At 37.1% G+C, this 12,675-nt stretch overlaps 1 long non-coding RNA gene across 2 annotated transcripts in view; it reads left to right on the top strand.

The window, feature by feature from the left end:
• The window catches only part of LOC143661770 (uncharacterized), a 102,771-nt gene extending 90,484 nt beyond the window's left edge, over positions 1-12,287 (top strand). Inside the window, exons 3-4 of one of the 2 annotated variants that reach the window (XR_013164818.1) lie at positions 11,774-11,937; positions 12,064-12,287. This is a non-coding gene — a long non-coding RNA (uncharacterized LOC143661770). Of the gene's footprint in view, positions 1-11,773; positions 11,938-12,049 lie in introns of both variants that reach the window. The other variant, XR_013164819.1, reaches the window with a different exon arrangement.
• The last annotated feature ends 388 nt before the right edge of the window (positions 12,288-12,675 follow it).

Below are 12,675 nucleotides of genomic sequence, written 5' to 3'. Positions count from 1 at the left end.
GACCAGACAACTGCATGATCAGTTGAACAAATTGACACCACAACTTAATCATCACAGAGGGATAATTTCAGTCTTTTACCAATTCGTATGATGTTAGCTGTGTATTTTTCATATATGCCCTTTATCATGTTGAGAAAGTTTCCTTCTATTCCTATTTTTCAAAGTGTTTTATCAAGAAAGTGTGCTGGATTTTGTCAAATGCCTTTTCCACATCCATCAGGATGATCAGGTGGTTTTTCCCCTCTGAGTTCTTAATGTGGTATATTACATTAATTGATTTTTCTTGTGTCAAAATATCCTTGCATATCTGGAATAAAACCCACTTGATCATGTTGTATACTTCTTTTTCTGTGCTGTTGGATTCTATGTTGGGAAAGTATTTTGTTGAGGCTTTTTGCATGTATATTCATTAGAGAATTGGTCTGTAGTTTTCTTTTCTTGTAGTAACTTTGTTTGGCTTTGATATTAGGGTGATGTTCGCTTCAAAGAATGGGTTACATAGCATTTTTTCCTCTTCATTTTTTTGAGGGAAGAATTTGAGCAGGATTGGTATTAATTCTTCTTGGAATATTTGGTGGAATTCCCTGTGAAGTCATCAGGTACTCAACTTTTATTTGTTGGGAGTTTCTGATGATCATTTCAATCTCTTTATTTGTCATGGTTTGTTGGGGTGGGGTCTTCTATTTCTTCTAGAGTCAGTGCAGGTTGTTTGTGTGTTTCTAGGAAATTGCCCATTTCATCTACATTGTCTAATTTGTTGGTATACAGTTATTCATATTATCCCTTTATGATCTTTCTTATTTCTGTGGAATCAATCGTAATGCTCCATCTCTCAATTCTGATTTCATTTATTTGCATCTTCTCTCTTTTTGTCTTTGTCTAACTAAGAGTTTGCCACTTTCATTGGTCTTCTCAAAGAACCAACTTTTGATTTTATTGATTCTCTCTATTTTTCTCAATTTCATTTATTTCTACTCTAATCTTTATTAGTTCTTTCATTCTTACTGTGTGATTAGTTTTCTGTTCTTTCACTAGTTTCTCTGGGTGTGCAGTTAGGTCTTTGATTTTAGTTCTTTCTTCCTTTTTTAATGTTGGCATTTAGGGCTGTAATTTTCCAGTTCTCTGGCTTTTAAAATTTGTTAAGACCTGATTTATGCCCTAGAATGTAATCTCTCCTAGAGAATGTTCCATGAGAACTTGAGAATAACATATATCCTATACATTCAAATGTATATTTGTATATAGAAAATTTATATATTTTTGTCTTTTATAAGGGTTGGAAATTTTTGGCTATGATTTCTATATGTCTGTTAGGTCTAGTTCATTTATCATATTAGTTAGGTTCTCTGTTTCTTTATTGATCCTCTGTTTAGATGTTCTATCTATTAAAGAGAGTGGTACTAAATTATTGTAGATATGTCTATTAATCTATCCAGCTTTGCCAGTTTGCCTTATGTACTTTGGGGCACTTTGATCAGGTGCATAAATATTTATTACTGTTAGCTCTTCTTGGTGAGTTGTCCTTTCCATTAGAATATAATATCCTTCTTTGTCTCTTAGGACATTCTAGCATTCAAAACCTATTTTGTCTGATACTTGTATCACTTACTCAGCTTTCTGTTGTTGTTACTGCTTGTGTGGAATACCTTTTTCCAGCCTTTCACTTTCAGCCTACTTATATCTTTGGGTCTAAAATGAGTCTCTCGTAATACCAGCATATAGTTGGATCATATATATATTTTTTATTAATTAAAAAAATTAACTAACACAACATTTAGAAGTCATTCCATTCTACATATACAATCAGTGATTCTTAATATCATCACATAGCTGCATATTCATCATTTCTTAGTAATTTGCATCAATTTAGAAAAAGAAATAGAAAGACAACAGAAAAAGAAATAAAATGATAATAGAGAGAAAAAAATAAAAAAATAAAAAAGAAACAAACAAACGAACAAAAACTATACCTCAGATGCAGCTTCATTAAGTGTTTTAACATAATGTTGTCACGACTGATCCTATGAGTCTGTGAGGAAAATAGGCCAGCTTGTCTATTTGACCATGAAAAATTCCAAGAACCCTTTCTGTGTCTGTTTTCTTGGCCTACCTCAGTCCATCTGCCCTCTTTCAGCAGTGGTATGTGATCTTATGTCCTCTATCCTTCAAAACTTGCTATTAGGTATTTCAGTATAGAATATTCCCTACTAGCCCAAGGTTACATATCTGATAAGCAAATCTAAATACCAGCATATTGGATTTTTTTAAAATTGAATTTTGAGAGTTTTAAAAACATATTTTGATATGAACTATCAACTATCAGCTTTGAAAATGTTTCCTTTCAATCCATGTTAACAATGTATTTTGGAGAGAAGTTTTTAAGTTTGATGAAGTCCCATTTTTATATTTGTTTCTATGCATTTGGTGTCATATCTAAGAAATCTTTGCATGGTTTAAGGCTACAGGGATTTTCCTTTATGCTTCCTCCTAGAAGTTTTATAGGTTTTACATTTAGATCCATGATTCCTTTTTGAGTTAATTTTTGTATAGGGTCACACATATGAATTAAAGTTCTTTCTCTCAGTTTCTCTCTCTGTATCTGGATTTCCATTTGTTCCAAATATTCAACCATTTATTGAAAAGAGTATTCCTTTCTCTGATATATTAGTTTTATGCCTTAAAATTAAAAATAAGCAAATGATTTGAACAGACACTATACCAAAGAAAACGTATAAATGGCAAATAAGTATATGAAAAGATGCTCAACGTCATTAGTCATTAGTGAAATGCAAATTAAGCACAATGAGGTTCCGCTATGCTCAAATTAAGAAGACTGACCATATTGGTGAGGATTTGGAGCAGCTGGAACTCTCACTCTTTGTTTATGGGAATGTAAGAAGGAGCAACCACTTTGGAAAACATTTTGGCAGTTTCTTAAAAAGTGAGACATATGATCTACCATATGATCCAAACATTCTATTCCTAGGAATTTACCCAAGAGATTAAAAAAAGTACGTGTCCATACAAGACTTGCACACAAATGTCTGCAGCAGCTTGAAACAACCCACATGTCTATCAACAGGGGAAAGAGTAACAAACTATGGGTTCTGGTTTGCTAACACTGCTGGAATGCAGTAGACCAGAAATGGGTTGGCTTTTAACTATGGGGACTTTAAAAGTTGCATGCTACAATTCTAAGGCCACGAACATGTCCAAATTAAGGCATCAACAGGAGGATGACTTCTCTGAGGACAGGCTAATGGCATCCAGTTTACCTCTGTCATCTGATAAGGCTTCGACTGGGTTCACTTCTGGGTTCTGTTGCTTCTTAGGTTCCATGTGTCCTTGCTTGCTTCTCTGGGGACACCCCTCTGAGCTCTCTGTGTCCTGCAGGTCTTCTCTAAGTGTCTCCTGGACATTTGTCTCTCTCTGTGTCTTTCACTTGGTTTCACCTCTCTCCTCTCTGAGAGGTATCTATCTGTCTTTGATCTTCTTATAGAGAACTCCAACAAGGGGATCGAGCAGGGTCACATCTCCATGGAAACGATCTAATCAAAAGGTCCCACCCAACCACAGGTCTGCCTTCAGCAGAATGGCTTAGAAGAACATAGTCTTTTCTGGGGTACATAACACCTTCACATCAGCATACTATGATATAACCACACATTGGAAGGCTACTCAGCAATAAAATGAATGCACTATTGATACATATGACAATATAGATGACCCTCCAAATAATTATTATGGTGAAAGAAGCCAAGAATAAAGAAGTGTGTTCTTTATGATTCCACATATGTAAAGTTCTAGGACATTCAAATAAACCTGTAGTTACATAAAGCACATCGGTGGTTGCCTGGGGATGGGAGGAATGATGAAAGAAGAGAGCACAAAGAGTATGAAGAACGTTTTGGTGGTGATGGACTTATTCGTTATCCTGATGTGATAATAGTTTCTTGGGTATATACAGATGTTAAAACTTATCAAATTGTGTACTTTAAATATGTGCATTTGACTATGTCAATTATGCTTCAATAAAGTTGTTTTTAAAGATTATATACATGCCTGTGAAAGAATTGTACATCAATGTGTGACCCTGTGTCATCAAAACTAATCTAGCAACATTTAACAACAGCTGAAAAGTAGTCTGCTTTTTTTGTTTATTTTTTATCTAGTAATTCCATTTGGGGGAAATACTCAAGGGAAAAAAGTCCAAAGGAAAGAAATCAGTCTACCTATAGTTATAGTGCTGCTATTCACAACTGTGAAATATTGGCAGTTACTCAAATGCTCTGCAATTGAGGACTGGCTGTGCAAACTATGGTACATCGAAATCATTAAATATTGTATATGCTTTAAAAGTATTAGCTGCATATACTATATCTGTATATGGAAATAAGTATATAAAGTCATCTAGTGAGAAAAGTAGCACAGAAAGAGTATACTCTGAATAAAATCATGTAAACATGTGCGAATTAATATTGATGATGATTGGAATATAAAATGATATAAACAGCTGATACTTTACGTTTGTATTTTTCCTTGTAATGTTATTAAAGTGTTTGGTGATTTAACTCCTACTATACCTAATAGAAAAAATGAGGGCGGGACGCGGTGGCTCAGTAGGCAGAGTTTTCACCTGCCATGCCAGAGACTGGGTTCGATTCCTGGTGCCTGCCCTTGTTAAAAAAAAAAATGATACTGATATTACAAGATTTTAAAAGTACTACATAAACTAACAGGTAATTACATGATCAACAAAAATCAAAGTACCCTAACGTAGCCATCGCTTTGAGGGATTTCAAATGTCACCAGATCCTTCTCAATAAGCCACTGTGACACCACCAACTTCTGAAATTGTCCTCTTTCGTTCTGTTCCTTTGATTTAATTGTTGAAGATCCCTTAATATACAACCATGTTACCTGATAAAAGTGTGGATACCCCAAAATGTTTTTACTATCTATAGAATCTATGGGGCGGGGGTCTTAACCTCTTTCATTCCTGCTAATGGTAATTTATGTCTTCACACTTTTCTTTTCCTTATCTGTTTGGCTAGAGTTTAACTAATTTTATTGATCTTCTCAAAGAACTAGATTTTGGTTTCAGTGAATTTCTCTATTCATTTCTGTTTTCTATTTGTCTTCTGCTTTGATCTTTATTATTTCCTTTCTGCTTTGTTTGCCTTTAACTTTCTCTCCTTTTTCTAATTTATTAAGGTAGAAGCTGAGGTTATAATTTTGAGAGAAGATGTTCATAATTCAAAGAAGATGTTCGCTTCTTTGAATTCTATGAATTTCCACCTAAGATGGGTCAATCATAAGACTCACATTGTTTGCTTCCTGTCTCTCAGGGATGACTGTCATTCATTGCCTGATGTCCAGCATTTGCTAAATCTTCGTTTCATACAATTTGACATTTCTTTTTGGCCTGTAGTCCCTGTTACTCTGTCTTAACTGGAAGAAGTCCCTCCAATGAGTTTTAGCACCTTAATCTATCTTTGCTAATTTGCCTGTACTGGTAGACTTGTTGGTTTTAGTGGCTTCTGCATATACTAAATGTCATGCCTAAGCCCTTTGCGTTTCTAAATCTTCCACCAATTTACCGAGAGTGTCTGTTTTATCCTATTGTAATTCCATCTCATTTTTCATTCTCATCCTTGATGTGCAATGACCTTTGTGTCTATTTTTACAAGTTTCTAAGCCTGTGGAGGGCTAAGCATGATAGGAGAATGATGGCTTCCTTGACATGAGTTCTATGGCTCCTTGTAGCCAGTAAGGTGGCACTAGGGCTGCAAGGTGGAGGATAAAGCATGGGAGATACCACCAGATGCTTACAAATGATAGTTTTGATCCTTTCATATTGTAAATTCTGGCACAGAGAGCTCAGAAAATGTTCTTTTTTGTTTGTTTATTTATTTGTAGTCAAAGTGAACAATGGATGGAAATGTTGGGAGGAAGCTTTCTGAGATGGATCTTTTTTTGAATATTGTCCCCTTTTATCAGGGCTACTGAGTCTCAGAATAATATTTAAATGAAAATGGAAGCTCATTAAAACTTCTTGGAGTGATGGCAGTATCGTGTCCTCATCTCTGCATAGCTGCTTGGTGCTGTTTGCCTCCAAATGAAGTCACCTGAATCCAAACAGCTGGAATTAGAAATACACAATTTTCTTTTTAGAAAGAATGAGAATTAAAGGAGACAAAATTTCAGTCTACAGAAATGTTGTATTTGTGTCCAGCGGCAAAAGTGCTTTGTCCTTGGTTTCTGCAAGTGATTAGTAGGCTTGCTGAACTTCCATCTAAAAACCATCCCATGTCACCACTTGGATTTTTAAAAATTTGTTTATGACCAGCATGTATGTGTGCTTACACAGTGCTAAAATCCACCCTGAATTGATCTATTTAAAGAAAACTAAGGTAAATTAGTTATTCAAATGAACTGATTATTTACTCAGATCAAAAGGTTTATATTGCTCTTTTTTTAATATACTCAAACTTCGACCTTCTGGAATATTAAAAAACAAGCACCATAGGGGAGGCTGCAAGTTGAAAACTCCAATAAAAATAAGGTTAAATTCCTCAGGAGAAGCTAGATGGCTGAAGTAGAGACAGAAATTCTTCTTTCTGCCTTTGTAATCTCCAGTTCTGGCTTTTAAGACTCCCAACTATTTGGATGAGAAGACTCTCCACATTGCTGGGGGCATTGCTGAGAGTAGTCTCCTTTTGTTGATTATAGATGAAGTCAGCCAAAAATGTAATCACTTGATTATAAATAAAAATCCATCTAAAAAATACTCTTACAATAACAGTCAGGATAGTGCTTGCTTGACCAAACAGCTGGACAACATAGCTAGCCAAGGTGACATGAATTGACCACCACAGAGAGCTATCTCTTTTAGGAAGGTGTACCCTGTTTTAGTTTGTCAGGTCTGCTGGAAGAAAGTAGCACAGACCAGTTGGTTTGAACAAAAGGAATCCATTGTCTTACGGTTTTGGAGGCTAGAAGCCCAAAAATAAGGAGTCAGGAGGACCGTGCTTCCTGCAAAATTTGTAGAATTCTGGTGACGGCTTTTCATAATTTCCATCTCTCTATTGATACTCTGTGTTCATCTGTCATTTTCATGATTTCGTTTAGTTCCCAGAAATATGTTAATAGTTCCATATGTTTCCTCTATCCCTCAAGTGATTTTGCCAGTACTTTTCTATTATCTGCTTAATATAGTCTGGGACATATCCAGGCATCACATTAAGCAATACAGGATTAAAGGACCTCATTCTTGCTCCAGGCTCCCTGTGTTTGGATTGTTTAAATATGAACCTATCCGGACTGGTTGAGCTAGATTGTGTGCCACAGAAAATTGAGGTTCTTGATAAATAAACCTTTCTTCCTTTGGTCTCAAAGAGTAGGCGAAGTTCTAAAATGGAATGTCTTCCTCACACCTGTATTCTGAGTTACCTTAATCCTGACCTGACTGGCTTCGTTGTTATCTCTAAATACCAGATTATACAGATAGAAAACAGACTCTCAAAATCCAGAAATAAAAACTACCACTCCAGACTAAACGTGACTACTATGAGAGCTTACAATATAGGCCCCTGTTTTCTTAAAAGTATTTTCTAAATGAGATCATACAATATTTGCTCTTATGTTTCTGGTTTATTTTGCCTCACCAAATGTCCCACAGGTTCATTCACAATGTTGCATGTCTCAGAACTTGGTTCCTTTTTGTAGCAGCACAATGTTTGATCATATGTCTACACCATTGTTTGCCAATCTACTTCTCAGTCAGTGCATCTGTCAGCCACCTCCATGTACCAGGCCTCATGTATAATGTCCAAAGTCAACAGTCCATCAACACTCTCAATTTTTCTCCTTCAGACAGTTTTGCAGATTGTAGAATGCATGGTTAGCAACTTCTTGCTTTCAGCACTTTAAATATGTTCTCCCACTGCCTTCTTGCCTCCATAGTTTCTAATGAGAAACCAACATTGAATCTTATTGAGTGTCCCTGTGTATTATGTGTTTCTCTCTTACAACTTTCAGAATTCTGTTTTCGTCTTTGGCACTTGACAGTTTGATTGTAATGGGTCTATTTCAGATTATTCTGTTCATAGTTTATTGAGTGCCTTCGATACGTTCATTCATCTCTTTCATTATATTTGGGAAGTTTTCAGCCATTATTTCTTTAAATGTTCTCTCTGCCCCTTTCTCTCTTTCATTTCTTTCTGGGATTCCCACAATGTGCTTGATGGTGACCCACAGGTTTCTCATTTCTTTCTGGGATTCACTGTGCACTTCATTCTTCCTCGTTCTGCTTCTCAGACTGGATGAGTCAATGGTCTTATCTACAAATTCACTGATTCTTACTTCTGCTAATTCCAATATGATTTTTAACCCCTCTATTTTAAGTTTATGTTACAATGGTCTTTAGTTCTGTTTGGTTCCTTTTCATAATTTTCATCTTTTTATTGATATTCTGTGTTCGCCTGTCATTTTCATGATTTTCATTAGTTCTTTGTTCATGTTTTCCTTCAGCTCTTTGAGCTTATTTGGAAACTTTTTTTTTCTTTTTAAGTCTTTGTTTGATGTGTCCTAGGTCTGGTCCTCCTCATTGATGGTTTCTATTGCTTTAATTTTCTCCTTTACCTGGACCATCACTTCCTATTTTTTGTATGTTTTGTAAACTTTTGTTGAGACCTGGATGTTTTGATATTTTAATGTACTGTCACTGGAATTTATAGTCTGTGGTATCTGCTCCTTAGGCTTGTGTGATGGATAGGTTCTGGTGTCAACTTGGCCAAGTGATTATGCTCAGTTGTCTGGTCAGGCAAGCACTCGCCTGACCATTGCTGCAAGGATGTTTTGTGGCTGGTTAAAAAACCAAAGACTGGTGTATGAAATCATCAGTCAGTTGATTCCATCTGTGGCTGATGACATCTCCTGGTCTCGGGCACTGCAGTGTATGTCCTATAGCCAGCAATTTCTTGCCCCAGGCAGCCACTTGAGGGTTCTCCCAAAGTGTTCTGTGGGAGAGTTCCTTGAACCCCCTTCTACATGCAGTGCAAGTTCTGGGATGGTGAGTCTCTCAGACCACCAGACAGGGCCAGGTGTACACACTCCCAGTATGTGCATGATAGCTACTCTGTTCCCTCTGGGACTGGGACCAGGAATCTGCACTGGGAGGATGGATGGCTGTGTCTGAGCTGGTGAGGGGTGAGGGGAAGGAACAAGCCGGGGTGCCATGATATCTTACTGCTTTTAAGTAGCCTGTTTTTCGATCCCACTCACCCTGTTACTGCAGTGCTTTTATTATTTTTGGAGCTTGGAGAAAGATGTTTCTGCCAGTTCTTGCTGGTTGTTCAAAGCTTCTGTGGGGAGACACAGCCCTGAAGCATCTCACTCTGCCACCTTGATTGGGACAGGACCGTAGGAGCTTGTTAAACCTTAGTAATTCATTAGCTTTTCAGATTTGGCTTGTATTTTGGTGTAAAGGCAGGAAGAAAGAGGAAGGAAGACAGCAAGTAAGAAGTTCTAGGATCTCCTCATATTGCCAGGGCAAAAACATGAGAAATTATAAACTTTAAACTGAAAACTTAAAAATGAATTATTTCAGGACTTCATGAGTTGGTCATCTCAATATTTTTAAATAACTTAAATAGAGCTTCTAGATCAGGACCACTAAAGAATTCAAACTAGATGACATTTGAAGGGCTTTAACAGTGGGACCTGGCTGCCCTCCCTTCCAGGAGGGTAGACCACAGTGATAGTAAGACTCAGGAAGTACACTTTCTCCTACCTGAGCAAGTTGATAGGTTAGTATTGCTGTATCAGCAGAGTCTTGGAACTTGCAAATGGGGCTAAACCTCTGTATATACAGGTTACTGTTTGTTTCCCCATTGAGAGTGCACTTGGAAAGGAGGATGGTTTGCTCTTTTACAAATCCCATTGGCTTTCTTTTTTGCTCATTTGTTTCCTTTTTGAACCATTTTATTCACACGTCATACAATCCAGCCTAATTGTATTGACATACCTTCATCACCATATTCTGTATGAAGACATTTCTTGTCTTCCACAAAGAATCTGTACCCCTTTCCTGATCCCCTCACCCATCTACGTTTAGTTTTTGCATAATGCCTTTGTTACAATCACTGGAAGCATATTACAATAATACTGTTGACTATAGACCTTAGCTTGCATTGATTGTACTTTTTCCCATGTGACATCTATTTTCAACACCCTGCAATACTGACATTCATTTGTTCTTACTCATGTAAAAATGTTTTTTAATTTGTATATTTAATTACCATCACTGTACACTTTAGGCATTTCTAAATTATACCATCTCGGTCTTTATCCTCTGTCTTTCCTTCTGGTCCCATTGACTTTCAATTGAAAGTTTGAAAAGCTGCTGAGCCTTCAAGAAATTGAAGGTTATGTGAGGAGGTCTTTCATTTTCCCAAGGAGGGCATTTCTCTTTTTTTCACTCCAGAGGATGGGGTAGATATAGAGTAGTTCCAATTCTAGAATTCACTAAAAGACATTTCACGGACTTTGGCGAATATTATTGGGAGGGCTTCTTCCCAGAAAAGTGGATGGGTTGCCTCCTCCTTCCTCTGAAGCAGCTTTTTGACCGCTATTGCATCTGCCTTTCTCCCATTTGGTGTCCAGTTTATTTTGTTCAAATCTTCCTGGAGCACATTCTTGTGGAGAGGCCAAGTAACACATTTTTGAGGTCATATGTGAGATCGTTAGGGATCTAGGATTATAGAGAGGTTGATGTGGCATTAGATAAAGAATTTACTTCTATTATTTCCTGGTTAGAGGTATTAGCATATTCAATACAGTAGACTCCCAAGTTATCTTCAAGGTAGGAACCATCTGTATACCAGATAGCATCTACATTATCAATTCTGATTGCTTGTACATCTATTCAAGGGGTTAATAATGGGTCAGTTTAAGGTATACAGTCCTGGGGAATTTTGTCAGACAGTAAAGTAGCAGGATTAAGGTTGTGACATGAACAAAGGAGATGTTGGGAGGGGATAGTAATAAAATTTCATAAGAAGTTAATCTGTGGGTAAAAAGGACTTCAATGGAATAAGGGACATCAATTGTCAAGGAGATTCCACAATTAGTTTTTTGATTGATTCCAAAACTTTCCCTAGCATGCAAAAGGGGAGTCTCTTGGCAAAGGCCTCCAATTGCTGGCTATAATATCCTAGAGGTCTATGATGGTCTCCCTGCTGTTGTGTAAGGAAACCTAGGGTGTTCCCTTCTGTTTCATGCATGAAGAGAAAAAGGGGTACTGGCATACTGTAAGAATAAAGTTAAGTTTAGCATTCACACAAAATGGCACAGGATAAGAGAAATGGAACTCACCAAACAAAGTGATGCAAGACAGCTCAAACCAGTCTAGCAGGCAGGGAAAGGAGAGTGCCTCTGACACAAGCCTAGAATTGGTGCTTATACAGGTAAAAACAAGTTTAAATAAATGACGACCAGAGTCACTGGAATATAAAACTTAATCAAAAGCAAACACTTTTGATGGGAAATTTGAAATAGTTAAGCTTCTTGGATAGACTGTAACCTCTGGCGTAGCCAGTTAGTGGAGAAACAGGGGAGGGACCTGTGTGCTAGGCATAGGGAATAAATACCACTGCTTTTGTTTGCTTGGCACGCCAACCATCATGTTTTTTTGGTTGTGTGCCCATTCTTGCAAGATTGTGAATAAATTCTTTTCTTCTCCACAATTAAGTGAGCATTTTTTCTCTTTCAGGTATGGCTGCATTTATAACAATACCTCATTTTATTGTGCTTCAAAGATAATTGGTTTCTTACAAACTGAAGGTTTGTGGCAACCCTCCATCGGGCAAGTTTATTGGTGCCATTTTTCCAACAGCATGTGCTCACTTTGTGTCTCTGTGTCACATTTTACTTAAGGTATGTACCTTGTTTTTTAAGACATAGTGCAATTGTTTACTTAATAGAGTACAGTGTAGTATAAACATAACTTACATGCACTGGGAAATTAAAAATTTCATATTGTTACCAGATTTTGGCTTCCAGGTTCTTGGCTGCACCAGTAGAAAAGAATTAAAGAGCACGGCACAGATAGTCCCAGTAAGTAGAAAATTTATTGAGTACACACACACAGAGAAAAAAGCATGCAAAATGGAGGCAAGAGACTCCCAACAGTGGGACCATCTGCTTTTATTGCTTCACTTGCTTCCCTCCCCCTTCCTTATTCAAGGTCCTTCTTTAGAACAATGCTTCTTCTAAGCATTCCAAATTAATCTGACCCTTTTGAGAGAAAGATGTGTCCTTGGAATAATTGAAGGAAATCTCTTCCAAGAAGGTTGAACTGGGGCAGAGAGTCCAAAAAAAAAAAAAAACCTGCCTTATAAAGTTTCTAATTGAAAGATAATTGGGGATAATGAAAGAGGGCCATAGGTTGGAGACTCCTACCATTCCAATTGTTTCTGTTCTCTGGGGAGGAGGGCAATGAGAGCAGAGGAATTAAGACAGAGAAGGTGGTCCCAGGATCTTTTATAGCCTGTGTGTACCCTTGTTTCCAATGATCAGATCTATTTTGCCAAATTGGCAATTGGATAAACCTCTGCCATTTCCCCAGAGCAACACTAGCAGTTGCCTTGTGAGCACCTTGTTTTCTTAGAGAGC

This window comes from Tamandua tetradactyla, chromosome 17 (assembly GCF_023851605.1).
Source record: "Tamandua tetradactyla isolate mTamTet1 chromosome 17, mTamTet1.pri, whole genome shotgun sequence".
Lineage (NCBI taxonomy): Eukaryota > Metazoa > Chordata > Mammalia > Pilosa > Myrmecophagidae > Tamandua > Tamandua tetradactyla.
The sequence above is the reverse complement of the archived record's forward strand: the minus strand, read 5'-3'. Positions and strand labels throughout refer to the sequence as shown.